The sequence below is a fragment of the Neophocaena asiaeorientalis genome, unplaced genomic scaffold (assembly GCF_003031525.2).
Source record: "Neophocaena asiaeorientalis asiaeorientalis breed wild unplaced genomic scaffold, Neophocaena_asiaeorientalis_V1.1 scaffold110, whole genome shotgun sequence".
NCBI lineage: Eukaryota > Metazoa > Chordata > Mammalia > Artiodactyla > Phocoenidae > Neophocaena > Neophocaena asiaeorientalis.
This window is the reverse complement of record NW_020175053.1, coordinates 278,248-291,703: the sequence shown is the minus strand read 5'-3', so window position 1 is coordinate 291,703 and position 13,456 is coordinate 278,248.

The following is a 13,456-nucleotide window of genomic DNA, read 5'->3' as shown; positions in this document are numbered from 1 at the left end:
CATCCACCTCACTACAAATAACTCAATTTCGTTTCTTTTTATGGCTGAGTAATATTCCATTGTATATATGTACCACATCTTCTCTATCCAGTCATCTGTTGATGGACATTTAGTTTGCTTCCATATCATGCCAATTGTAAGTAATGCTGCTGTGAACACTGGGATGCATGAGTCTCTTCAAATTAGTGTTTTGGGGTTTTTTTGGATATATAACTAGGAGTGGAAATGCTGGGTCATATGGTAGTTCTATTTTTAGTTTTTTGAGGGACCCCTACACTGTTTTCCACAGTATCTTCACCAATTTACATTCCCATCAACAGTACACAGGGGTTCCCTTTTCTCCACATCCTCACCAACATTTGTTGTTTGTATTCCTTTTGATGATCCTTTAGGCATTTTTAAGGTAATTACTTGAATTGCCTGCCTTCTAACTCCAAATGGGCACCAAAGGTGATCCCAAGGTCCAAGTTCCTCAATACCTATGAGAAGTAGTAGGAGAGGGGTGTTCGGAAGCTGGTGAACATCACTTAAGTTTATGCCACTTCAAAATAAAGGGGATATGGATGATTCCACCCACCCTGTCACAACTCCTAGTAGAATCATTCAAATCACACTTGATGTAATGCCACTAAACCTGGGCTTTCCTTCTCTTATTTTAAAGACATTCTCAGCCTTTGGAGATGCATCTAAAAGAAACATAAATCTTACTCTAAAAAGTATTCCTGGATCCCATGCTGTCTTTTTTTTGCGGTACGCGGGCCTCTCACTGTTGTGGCCTCTCCCGTTGCTGAGCACAGGCTCCGGACGCGCAGGCTCAGCAGCCATGGCTCACGGGCCTAGCCACTCCGCGGCACGTGGGATTTTCCCGGACCGGGGCACGAACCCGTGTCCCCTGCATCAGCAGGCGGACTCTCAACCACTGCGCCACTGGGGAAGCCCCCAGCCCCCATGCTGTCTTTTGATTTATTCTCTTGCTTTGGTGGAGAAGCAGGTGCTCAGTCTGAGGAGAGAATAGGAGAGAACTTTGTGAGATCCGTTTTACCTTCACGCGTATTGATGGTTGGGTTGGGGATTGAATTGTAGGTTGGAAAACAATCTGCCAGGAAGTGAAAAATTCATATTTTTGCACAGAGTTTTCTGAGCAAACTTTTTATGACACCTGGCTTGAAAAACTAGCCTGGGAAGCTGAAGGGTAATTGAATAGCCAGAGACCTCCTGGGATTCTTATCTCCCAATGTGTTTATATTTCAAAGGTGTTGAACCACAGATCCCGGAGCCAGTCATTTACATTCCGAAAGATTGTTAATAACTAGGGGGCAAAATTTCTCTGCTTCTCTCAGAAGGGAAGGGGCAGTTTGGGGGTCTATATAAACTCCCAGATTCATCATTTCAGGCAGACCTGTGTGCAGAGTGACACCTGGCTCCCATCATGTCACCTGTAGGGTACTAGGTATAGGGAACTGGTGCTAAGTAATAACAACTTTGATTTCTCCTCTAGAAACCTCACATCTGCTTTCAGGGTAAAAATATGAATACGTAGATGGTAAAAAACGTATACTCTATCTTACAATTTTGAAGTATCTGGAGAAGTCTAAAGCGGTTCTGATTTCTGCTCCTTTATGTGGGGCCCATATATCTTTCTCTCTTTAAAGCTTGAAGAATCTTCTCTTCAGCCCCATGTTCTGAATGAAATAGGATGATGTGTGGGTGTGGGTCTTTGTACTGCAAACTGGTGGGTCCTTTCAATCTGGGAACTATGTCTTTCAGGCCTGGAAAGTTTTCTTATTTCATGTATGATTCCTTATCTTCGTTTTTTCTCTTTGTCCAGTTTTCCTAGACAAGTCTTCAAATTTTCTTGTTTATTTCTTATTTGCCATCTCTTTGTCCTCTTCATCTGATTTCTGAGAGATTTCTTTAACGTTATATTTCCAACATTTATACTAAGTTTAAAAGAAAGCTTTTTGTTTGAAATAGTTTTAGATTTACAGAAATATTGCCAAATGAGTACAGAGAGTCTCCATATACCCCAGCACACTTCCCCTAATGTAAATATCTTACTCGACCATAATGTAATAATCAAAACTAAGAAATTAACATTGGAAAAATTCGATTAATTACAAACTTAAGTTTGGACTTCACCAGTTTGGGGTTTTTTTCTTCTCACTAATTAATGTCCTATTTCTTTTAATGGATCCAGTCCAGGATATCACGTTGCAATTATTTGTTATATCTCCTTAATTTTCTCCAATCTGTGATGGTTTCTCATTCTTTCCTTGTCTTTCATGACCTTGATACTTTTGGATAGTACTACTGTGTTATTTTTGTAGAATGTGTCTCAGTTTGAGTCTGTCTGATACTTTCTTACCATTACATTGAGGTTGTGCATTTTTGGCAAGAATACCACAGAAGTGATATGTCTTTCTCTGTGACTCATATCAGGGGGTTCCTGTTGTTGCTATGTCTTATTTCTGCTGGTGTTTACCTTACTTGAGTAATCTAGTCTTTGCGAGGTTTCTCAACTATAAAGTTACTATTTTGCCCCCCCCCCCCTTTTTTTTTTCAGTTCTTAGTTCACAAGTTTATTATGAAAAACACTGCAGTGCTCTTGTGTAGTAACATCGTCTTAGAGGAGGGAGGAAAAAAAAACAGTTCTGTTTAAAACAACTCACCAGGATCTGACAGTAACAAAGAACAACATGAGGCTGAGATTTGAGAAGGGGAAATAAACTGAGTGCAGACAAATCATACAATTAAATTAAACAGTATCCCTGAAAATAAACAAAACGATTTCAAAACTCACAAGTAGAGGGGAGGCCTTGGTACTTAATTTTAAAAATGTTCATTAAGCTCCAATGATTGTTTGCTGCTATTCTTATCTACAGTCATGCTGAGTAAAGCTATAGCTAAATGATTATCACAACTCATGAATATTTATTTTATTCTATGAGATATAAGCCAATGCTCTCATTATTTTGTTACTCCAATTGTTTCAGCTTTGGCCATTGTCTACCACAATTTTAATTTCCATAAGCTTTGTTTTATTTTTCACTTGCCTCCCACCGGCTCTCTTTTCATAGCATTCTGCTCCTGTTTTATGCTTTCAAAATCTTAACTTTTCTGAAGATACTAACGGTAATTTGTTTTTTAATGTTTTCCCTGCATCAATCATCTGTTTCCTCCAGGTTGCTTTTCTCTATTTGTTTGCTTGCCTTGGTTTCTCTCTTTATGTTAGAGACATTCCTCAGAGGACTGGTGATGCTTGTTTGTCATCTCGTTTCTAAAAGTATGTTACAAAAGCTGATGGGGATCCCTGAGCCCATTGGAGAGGCTTCACTGTGTGGTGACCTGACTGGGATGCTTGTTAATTATCACCTGATGTCAGCATCTTCAGATCCTTCCATTTGAGATGGTCAGACAGACAAAGAATTTTTTCAAATCTCCTGTTTGGGAGGAAATTCTGGGAATCTGAAGGAATAGAAGGCTGAAGAATATCAGTATGTGTGAACTCCCTTTAGTCTCCTTGTTCCCTGAATCCCCACCTTCAGCTGGTGTCCCAAAATCCAGAGGCTTCTTATTTTACCCCCTCAGGAGCATTTTTTTTTTTTTAAACATCTTTATTGGGGTATAATTGCTTTACAATGGTGTGTTAGTTTCTGCTTTATAACAAAGTGAATCAGCTATACATATACATATGATCCCATATGTCTTCCCTCTTGCGTCTCCCTCCCTCCCACTCTCCCCATCCCACCCCTCCAGGCTGTCCCAAAGCCCCGAGCTAATATCCCTGTGCCTTGCGGCTGCTTCCCCCCAGCTATCTACCTTACTACGTTTGTTAGTGTGTATATGTCCATGACTCTCTCTCGCCCTGTCAAAACTCACCCTTCCCCCTCCCCATATCCTCAAGTCCGTTCTCCAGTAGGTCTGCGTCTTTATTCCTGTCTTACCCCTAGGTTCTTCATGACATTTTTTTCCCTTAAATTCCATATATATGTGTTAGCATACGGTATTTGTCTTTTTCTCTCTGACTTACTTCACTCTGTATGACAGACTCTAGGTCTATCCATCTCATTACAAATAACTCAATTTCATTTCTTTTTATGGCTGAGTAATATTCCATTGTGTATATGTGCCACATCTTCTTTATCCATTCATCCGATGATGGGCGCTTAGGTTGTTTCCCAGGAGCATATTTTTTTTAAAAATCTCTTTATTGTCACTTGGTAGCATTTTGGGATGGTAAATTAAGAAAATACATTTGTTCATCTGTCATGTATAGCCAGAAGTCTCAATAACTATTTTAATATGAAACTTCTTAAGGGGGTTATAAATAGATCTTAATTAGGATTTGGCAGAAATGTGCCGAGGCCTGTCTGTCGGTGGCAGCCTGTGGAGCCAGTCAGTAAATCGGAAGTTCTAATGTCTTTCCTTTAAACCAGAGTAGCACGAGGACAGTCAGATTTTGTACTTTGGTTGTAGATCTTTAGTTTGGAGAGAAATCAGCACATAACTATGAGACTCCAATAAGCTATTAAAACGTTAATGACATTTTTCATTCCCAAGTAAAAATATTTTAGTAGGATCTTTCTAAATGAAATATAGAAGGTATTTATCCTATTGGTAAAACTGACACGATGAGGTTCACAGGCTTCGGTTCTCTCTCTGCGGGTTTTTAAACCCCCATTTGATACTTATTGTGCTTTACTACGAGCCAGGTCTTGTAGGAGGTGCCAGGGATGCAGTGAGAGTCCTCACAGTCTAGTGGGTGGAGAAAGATCCATAAACAATTACAATCTCATGCAAGGGGAGTGTGGGAGTGGGGTGGGGGCGGGTGGTGCCCCACAGGGAAAGAGCACTTAATTCAAACTTGGGGTGAGGGAAGGCTCTTGGAGAGAAGCCTTTCCACATACTAACTTCATCATACGTAGTCTCCATATTGATTTCTGGTAGGCATCTCGGACATAACAAATCCAAAACCAGACTCCTGACTTGACCCTCAGATCTGCTCCCCACACGTTCTTTCCTGTCCCACTAAATGGCAACCCCATCCTCGCAGCTGTCGAGGCTATAAAACCTTTTCTTTTGCATCCCACAGCCATTCCACATGCTAGCCACCAGCATCTCCTACTGGTCCAGCCTTCAAAATGGAGCCAGCATCTGACTACCCTAGTTCTAAGCTACCGTTATCTCTTGTCAAAATATTGCACAGGCCTCCTGTTTCTGCCCTTGCCCCATTCCACTACAGTCCAGGCTAAACTTAACAGCCAGAAGGATCTTTTATATATTTTTTAAAATTTTATTTATTTATTTTTTTCCACCTTGTTGGGTCTTCATTGCTGCACAGGGGCTCCCTCTGGTTGTGGCGAGTGGGGACTACTCCTCAGTGCGCAGGCTTCTCAGGGCGGTGGCTTCTCTTGTTGTGGAGCACCGGCTCTAGGCGCACAGGCTTCAGTGGTTGTGGCACGTGGGCTCAGTAGTTTTGGCTCGCAGGGTCTAGAGCGCAGACTCAGTAGTTGTGGCGCACAGGCTTAGCTGCCCTGCGGCATGTGGGATCTTCTCGGACCAGGAATCGAACCCGTGTCCCCTGCACTGGCAGGCGGAATCTTAACCACTGCACCACCAGGGAAGTCCCCAGAAGGATCTTTTAAAATAGAAACTCTAATGTCCCTTCCATCACGTTCCTGAGGTCCTTTAGGTCACTACTCAAATGGTACCTTATCAGTGAAGTCTTAACCACTTTATACAGATAGCAACCCCCCTACCTCCACCTAGGCATTCACTATCCATTGTACTCCTTATCTTATGACATGCTATATCTTACTATTGTAAATTTACTATTTTGTTTATTTTCTGTCTTTCCCCCACTGGAATACAAACTCCATTATAATCAGAATTTGGTCTGTTTTGTCCATTACAGTATATTCCCTAGATAATCCTAGAAGTGTGTAAATTTCTCTTGACATTTTTGTGTATGCCCTTCCAGACATTTTTCTATATTTATAAATATATTTAAATAAACATAGAATCGTGTTATGCATCCTGTTTTTAACCATGCTTCTTTCATTAAGCAGCATATAAAAACATTTTTCAGTAACAATACTATTCTTGCACAGTATAATTTTTATTTTTGTGTAGCATTCCAGTATTTGGATGTTACCATAGTTTATTTATTCAAGCTTTTATTTTTACACTTTTCTTTTTACACTATGTTTAACTTTTTTGTGTGCCTAAAGCACACCATTCTGACCAAATATTTGTTCACATCTCTGAGCACAGGATATGTCCCTCAGATGGGTCTTAAGAGGTAGACTTGTTGGCTCAAGATACATAGAAAATTATAAACTTTGCTACCAGTTGCATCTTGGAAGGGTGATATTATTTATACTTCTACCAGTTTCATACAATTTCTTTTAACACTTACACTAACAGGTATAGGAGGTATAGAAATAACTTCAGTTTTTCAAGATAAAACTGAAGAAACAAGTAAGAATTTGATCCTTTTCTTTGAAGATAAAAATCTTCTCTTTTCAGTCTGTTGCTTGCCTTATCTGTATGGTATCAGACTCACTCTAAAATTTTGTGAAAGTCACTTAAACGTGGTGGGATAAACTTTTCAATGGTTTCCTGGAGACAACTTTTATCTTCTAAGAGACTTTCTCGTTTAGAAGGATCCTACTAAAAATATTTTTACTTGGGAATGAAAAATGTCATTAACATTTTACCCATAATAATTCATGTACATGATACTACTGCATATTTTCTACAAGAAATTTTAAATATTGGCTTTATTTTTATAATAATAAAAAAGTAATGCCCAATATTTTTTGGGAGGTGCCCTGATAAATAAGAAATAACTGGCCAGTCTCTTGCAGGTTCCACATTTTTTATTTGTGTTTAGGATTGCACAGACACCAGAAAATTCTGCTACTACAATGAACGGAATAATAAGAAAAGGATGAATGTAGATTTAGTGTGTAAGAGTTGCATTCTTGCAAATGGCACTGAGCAAATAAAAGACTGGTCACTTAATCAAAAACATTGGTAAAGTAACATGTACCTTAAAGATTTATATGTAAACCACTTAAATGTACATTTTTTAACCTGCATTTGATTACCGGGTCAAGAGGTTCAGTGATTAGATTGACATATCGTAAATAATTCATAACTGTAATACTGTTTCTTTAAAATAGAGAGAGAACTTAAACCCACTCTGAAACTATGATTATTGCTTAGATTTTTGGAATTTTTTTAGCCAATATTTTATATTTGTCTCACCTATACATAACATAATTTAGCTATTCAATTTTTTGAAGGCATCTAACAGATTTCTTTTTATAGAAGCAAACCTCTTCTCACAATGATTTACCAGTTTGTGAAATATTTAACTGAATTACATATTTAGATTAAACAGTACGACTGGCATAAATATGTCTGGGGATAGAGGAATACAACTCCCAGCAGGCATACAATTCAACCGATAGAGGCAGAAATATGTAATTGTTCTAGAAAGTAGCCCACTGGCCATGAGTCTACAGGGCATATAGAGTGCCATTATCATTAGTACCATATTCAGATTGTGAAGGAGTAATTTATTTTCAGCAAGGCACATCCATAATTTAGTTTTAACTCATTCATTTGAATTTTATTGGTTTTGAAATTTGGTATTTAATTTGTCATTTTAATAGTGGGTAAAAGCTACAGAGATTTAACTCATATAAAGATTTATAGTTGGTTTAATTTGTATATGTTAAAGTGACATTCTAATCGTTGAAGCCAGCCTCAGGGATAGGTGAGAATCTTTTTTTCTTTTTAATTTTAAAAAGGTACATGTATAATACTTGAATATGAGAATCACTACCACATTGGCCAGGAAGGAATTAGCAAGAACTGATAGAAAGAGATACACACACACACTTATATTTACTGATCCACTCTAACCCTCCACCCCCCTACTCTCTTTCTCAAATGAACTGTCAGTCAGTCATTAAACACACAAGGGAAGTTCAAGCTCTGAATATTGGTGGGAAAGTGGATACAAAGTTGAATAAAACTTGGTCCCCTGGTCTCAAGGAGTAAGCCTGGAGTGGGAGGAAAGAGATGTAATGCAATCACTCATTCGGCCACTATTTAACAAGGCAAGAAGTTAAGTGCCATGAAAAAAAGTAGAGGTGGCGACTTCTTTGGGACATCAAAAAAAGTAGAGGTGGCGACTTTGGGACACCCAGAGCCCGGGCTGCTGCTGCTGCCACTTCGTTTTTGCGCAGTGAGTTTCAGCATTAAAAACTGATTTGTACCTTCAAGAATACTTCATTCTGAACTTGCGTCTCTATGGGCTAAGGCCATTATAATGGTGACGACTGTTCAGTTCTCAGTTAAGATTTGTTGTTATTATCACATAAACAAACCATATTGTTTGCAATTACACTCTCTCTTCTAGGTCCACGTAAGTTTGTTAAAAGGAAGTGTGTGTGTGTGTTTAATCCCTTTAAGTATGAAAGCTATACATCTGAGAACCTGAAGCTAATTCACAATTTCGAAATGGCATTGGTAGTTTATTAAAAATGAAGATTATGGCTCTCAGAGATTTTTACATGTCCAGACGTTCATGTCATAGGTTTTCTTCGCTACCGTATATTTGTTCTATTCAAGGAAATTATGCATATAAATGAAGTTCTGACCACGTCTACAATATTAACCCCTCCCGGGGAGGAATCTGGCAAGTACCCATGTATCTACCCAAACCTGGTCGTTTCACAGCAGGACAGGACCTAGGCTGAGAGAGAGATTTGGGAACTGGGCTGGGTAGTCAGATAAACTGAACAATAGGGTCTGGTCTTGAGGACCAACTCACAGAGATAGGCAGTCAGAGGCCTGGTGCCCGGGCTGTTCGGGGGCTCTTGATGTAAGATCTTCTTCAGTCTTGAGTGGGTCAGGGCCAGGCCGACCAGATTCTAGGAGGAGCCCTGCAGGGGATTTGGGGAGTTTGGGGAGATAGAAGCTAAGACCGAGTTCTGTCTGTTGAGGCCTCCGTAGAAGTAGAAAATACATCAGAATCTAACCATTAGTCCTTCACGATGGTCAGATTAGTTTAATGACTTTGCAAGGGGAGGGGAGAGACCCACAAATGATGATCTTTACATGTTTTTTGTTTGTTTGTTTTGTGTTTTTCTGGCTGCACCACGTGGCTTGTGGGATCTTAGTTCTCCGACCAGGGAAACACGGAGTCCTAAGCACTGGACCACCAGGGAAGTCCCTCCATGTTCTTTTCTTTAAGGCATTATTTACTTTCTGAAATCCGTACTAATTTTTTTCCCTCCTTCCTTCCTTCATTCCTTCCCCCCTCCCCTCCCCTCTTCCCTCCACTCCTCGCTCCCCCTCCCTCCTTCTTGTCTCTTTCTCTCTCCCTCCCTCCCTTCCTTTCTTTCTTTTTTTCTGTATTAGTGTACTAGGGCTGCCGTAACAAAATACCACAAACTGGGTGGCTTAAAAGAACAGAAATCTACTCTCCTGAAGTTCTGGGGGCCTCAGTCAAGGTTTCAGTAGGGCCATGCTCCCTCTGAGGTTCCCATGTGTCTCTCTCAGCTTCTGTTGGTGGCCAGCAATCCTTGGCATCCTTGACCTGCCCCTGCATCGCTCAATCTCTGCCTCTGTTGCCACATGCCTTTCTTCCCTGCGTGTGTCTATGGCTCTCTCTGCATCCTCTCCCCTTATAAGGACACCAGTCTTACTGTATTTAGGACCTATCCTAATCCAACATGACCTCAATTTAACTTAACTAATTAAATCTGCAAAGATCCTATTTCTATATAAGGTCACATCCTGATTTCTTGGGCGGACAAAAATTTGGGGGAGACATTATGCAACCAAGTACAGACCCCTTTCTGTTACCCATCCCACCCCCCTGTTTTGCTTTTTTTCCTTCCCTTTTAGAACTTTAATCAGTTGCAAGATAAGCAATGAGCTGGTTGTGTTCTTACTTGGTTTTGATGACCTTTTACAAATCACTCCTTGTTATGGTTTTCTTAGCATTCATGAATTGTAAGATCATCGATAACTCATAAAGATAAATTATTTATTTTAAACGTGCTGATTATTCAAGCTTCATAGATTTTCTTGGACATTTTGCTTGTCTTCTTTAATTATCCTGCTCTTTTAGAGCTCGCTTGAACTTCAAAGGTCAGTCAATGCATTTTTCATAACTTGTAATGGATTTGGGGGGGGGTTTATTTTTAATAAGCCTTTCAGAAATGGAAAACATCTCTACCAACCTATTTTCTCATTTTTCAATGAGAGATTCTGTGTGGCTTTATTTTTTGATGCAGATATTTACAGTCACCTGACAAAGGGGTAATGTCAAAAACAGAGGCCAGGGCTTCCCTGGTGGCGCAGTGGTTGAGAGTCCGCCTGCCGGTGCAGGGGACACGGGTTCGTGCCCCGGTCCGGGAAGATCCCACATGCCGCGGAGCGGCTGGGCCCGTGAGCCATGGCCGCTGAGCCTGCGCGTCCAGAGCCTGTGCTCCGCAACGGGAGAGGCCACAACAGTGAGAGGCCCGCGTACCGCAAAAAGCAAACAAACAAAAAAACAAAAAAAAAAACCAGAGGAAAACGTGAAGTGTGGATAATATTATGTCATAAAAATGGCAAAATTTCTGCATCAAGGTGAAGAAGAAAGTTGACTGGAAATGCTTCTTACTAACATCCATGTTGTTGCAGGCTGAAAATAGACTTCCAAGTCTCTTCAGGTAAATCAGATGAACTACTTGGGGAAATTAAAAAAAGTAACCATGACCCGTGTGGACAATGGGTTGGAAGGGAGTAAGAAGGGATGGAGTCAGGAGTCTGTTGTCATAGTGCCAAACTGCAGAGCGACAATAGGGATGAAAGGACCAGCTCTGCCTGCGCACAGCGGGTGTGTCTCCAGATCCATCCACAAGGAAAAGGATGTCCAAAGACTAGGGAGCTCTGACCAATCACTTTATTCCCTCCTTCTCTCTTGGAGAGGAACAAAACAGGGGATGTAGAAAAATGGAAATGGAATCTGCAATATTCCTTACTGGGGAGAGAGGAAGAAACACTTCCCACATCCATTTATCTGTAGCGCCTGCCTTTTCTGTCTCCAAAACATACCTCAAATCTGTCCTCCTCTCTCCACTTCCATTGCCTCCACCTTAAACCAAAACCCTTTCCTTTCTCATTAGATTAATGCAATTCAGGCCCCAGCTGCCTAAAATCCAGAGGACATGTACGCAGGCCGACGTGGTCTCCAAGTCTATTAGAAGTTCAAGATCAAGGTGCTGGCAGGTCCCGGGCCCGGTGAGGGCCTGCATCCTGGTTTACAGATGGCCATCTTCCTGTATCTTCACATGGCAGAGAGCAGAGAGAGGAAGGAAGCTCTCCCGCCTTTTCTTGTTAGGGCTCTAATGCCCGTTACGCAGGCCCCACCCTCAGGATCTCGTTACCTCCCTGCAAGCTCCGGCTCCCAATACCAGCACACTGGGGGTTAGGATTTAACATATGCATTTTGGAGGAACACAAACATTCAGTCCTTAACACCCCCCAAGGCTGGCTTAGGGGTGCCACTTCGTGCTACCACAGGCGTGCTCTTCTTGTCCCCTCCTTGCTGCAGTCCTGCATTAGAATGGCCTGTTTCTTTATCTTCCCAGTTGTAAGCTCCTGGAGAATCAGGACTGTCTTGCTCATAGCTGTGTCCGCAGTACCAGCACATAACATGATAGAGAGTTGTCTGGTGATTAATAATGTAAGCACTGAATGTTACAGGGACCCTTGCTGCCTCTTTTCTGAACTGATTAATGGTTTGGAAAACATAAATTTCTCAATTTTGTAGATGATATCAAGTAAGGAGGATGACAGAATCAAAACTGAAAAAGTCAAAGATCTAAAATGCCACAGGCTGAAAGAAATGGTACCCATTTACATAACCAGGCAGATGAAACCAATTGCCTCTACGTTTTCAAGATAAAGGGTAACTGATTCTCAAATAAGAGGATTAACTGCCTTCAAATAAGGGAAAAATAAATTTCTCATATCTTTATGACAGAAGGTAGGTTTGTTTTTGGAGACAGGTACCTGCTGAAGTTAGGCTCCTATACTCCCAGGAAACTGGGAGGAAGGGGTGCTATCTTCTTGACGGTTCCAGTTCTGTACGACGGCTCCGGGTCCCCTTTCAAAGAGAAATTCCTGGATTGTAAAATGGGAAAGAGGCTTATTTAGCCCTTAAAAAGATCTCCATACATTTCAAAAGGCAGAGAAAGAGCCCACAAGGGCAAGTTTTCTAAAGTAAATGCTCTCTTTTTCTTTGCACCAGGGAGAAAGAAATATTTTTCTCATTTCTAATTTATTTTATCCTTACACCAACAGCATCAGGATCACCTAGGAACTTTAGTTAGAAATGCAAATTCTCAGGTCCCAACCCAGACCCACTCAATCTGAAACTCTAGAGTTAGGGCCGGGCAACGTGTTTTTTAACAAATCTCTCAGGCAACGCTCATGCTCCCTAAAGCTTGAGAATCACTGCAGAGAACTGTTGACAGCAGGCCACTTGAAAAAGATTTAGGGAAGATGAAGGATTTCATTGAACTTGAATTAATAGTTATCTGCAGTTTGAATTACAGAGGTAGTCACTGCTCTGCTAATACATTACCTTCAATTAGTTAGCAAGAAATTAAGATGTCTGAAATAAAGATATTAGATGAACCTTGGTTTAGGGTAGACAGTCAAATCGTAACAACTTGCATAACAGACATAAAAGCAAAAGCATTATGAAAAATTATGCTCTTCTGGCTCTCAAGTGCATTCCTTAATTGAATATATGAGAGTTGCCTGATTTTCTGGAAAATCACAAAATGCCCAAATCAGGTAAAGCCATACAAGCCAAACTCAAGAGAAACTAGATAATTGTGCAATTTTTTTTGCAGGAACACCTTCTTAAGTTCACCTGGCTTTCTGCTGGGGGACAAAATCTGTCCTTTCTCAGTGCTTCTCAATTTGGGATGCAAATTGGAATCACTTGAGGATAAGAAACACACACTCAGAGGAGATTCAGAGCAGCAGGTAGTGGATTCTTTGGGGGCATGGGTTCACATAAGCAGTCTGGACAGTGAGCCCTGCTCTCCTTTCTCAGCATGGGCCAGAGCCTGCCATGGACCTCCAAGAAGAGCACTCCAGAGCCCCAGCTATAGTTCTAGGCATGGGGGCTGATGTGGAGAATTTGGAGTAGTTTGGAACGTCCTCATCTAAAGAGTTTGCTTTGAGAAAAGTCCTTTTATACCTCCTTTGACCCACTTCTGAAAGACAGCCTTAATAAACTGGTTTCTGTGGCCACTGAAATAGACAACATTCATGATGCCAAGCCTTCCTGAGGAAGACCACCTAAAGTGAGGCTGGTGGCATTTGCTGTCTTAGGAGCTCCGGGTATCCCTGTGATGGACTCTCCCCCTTG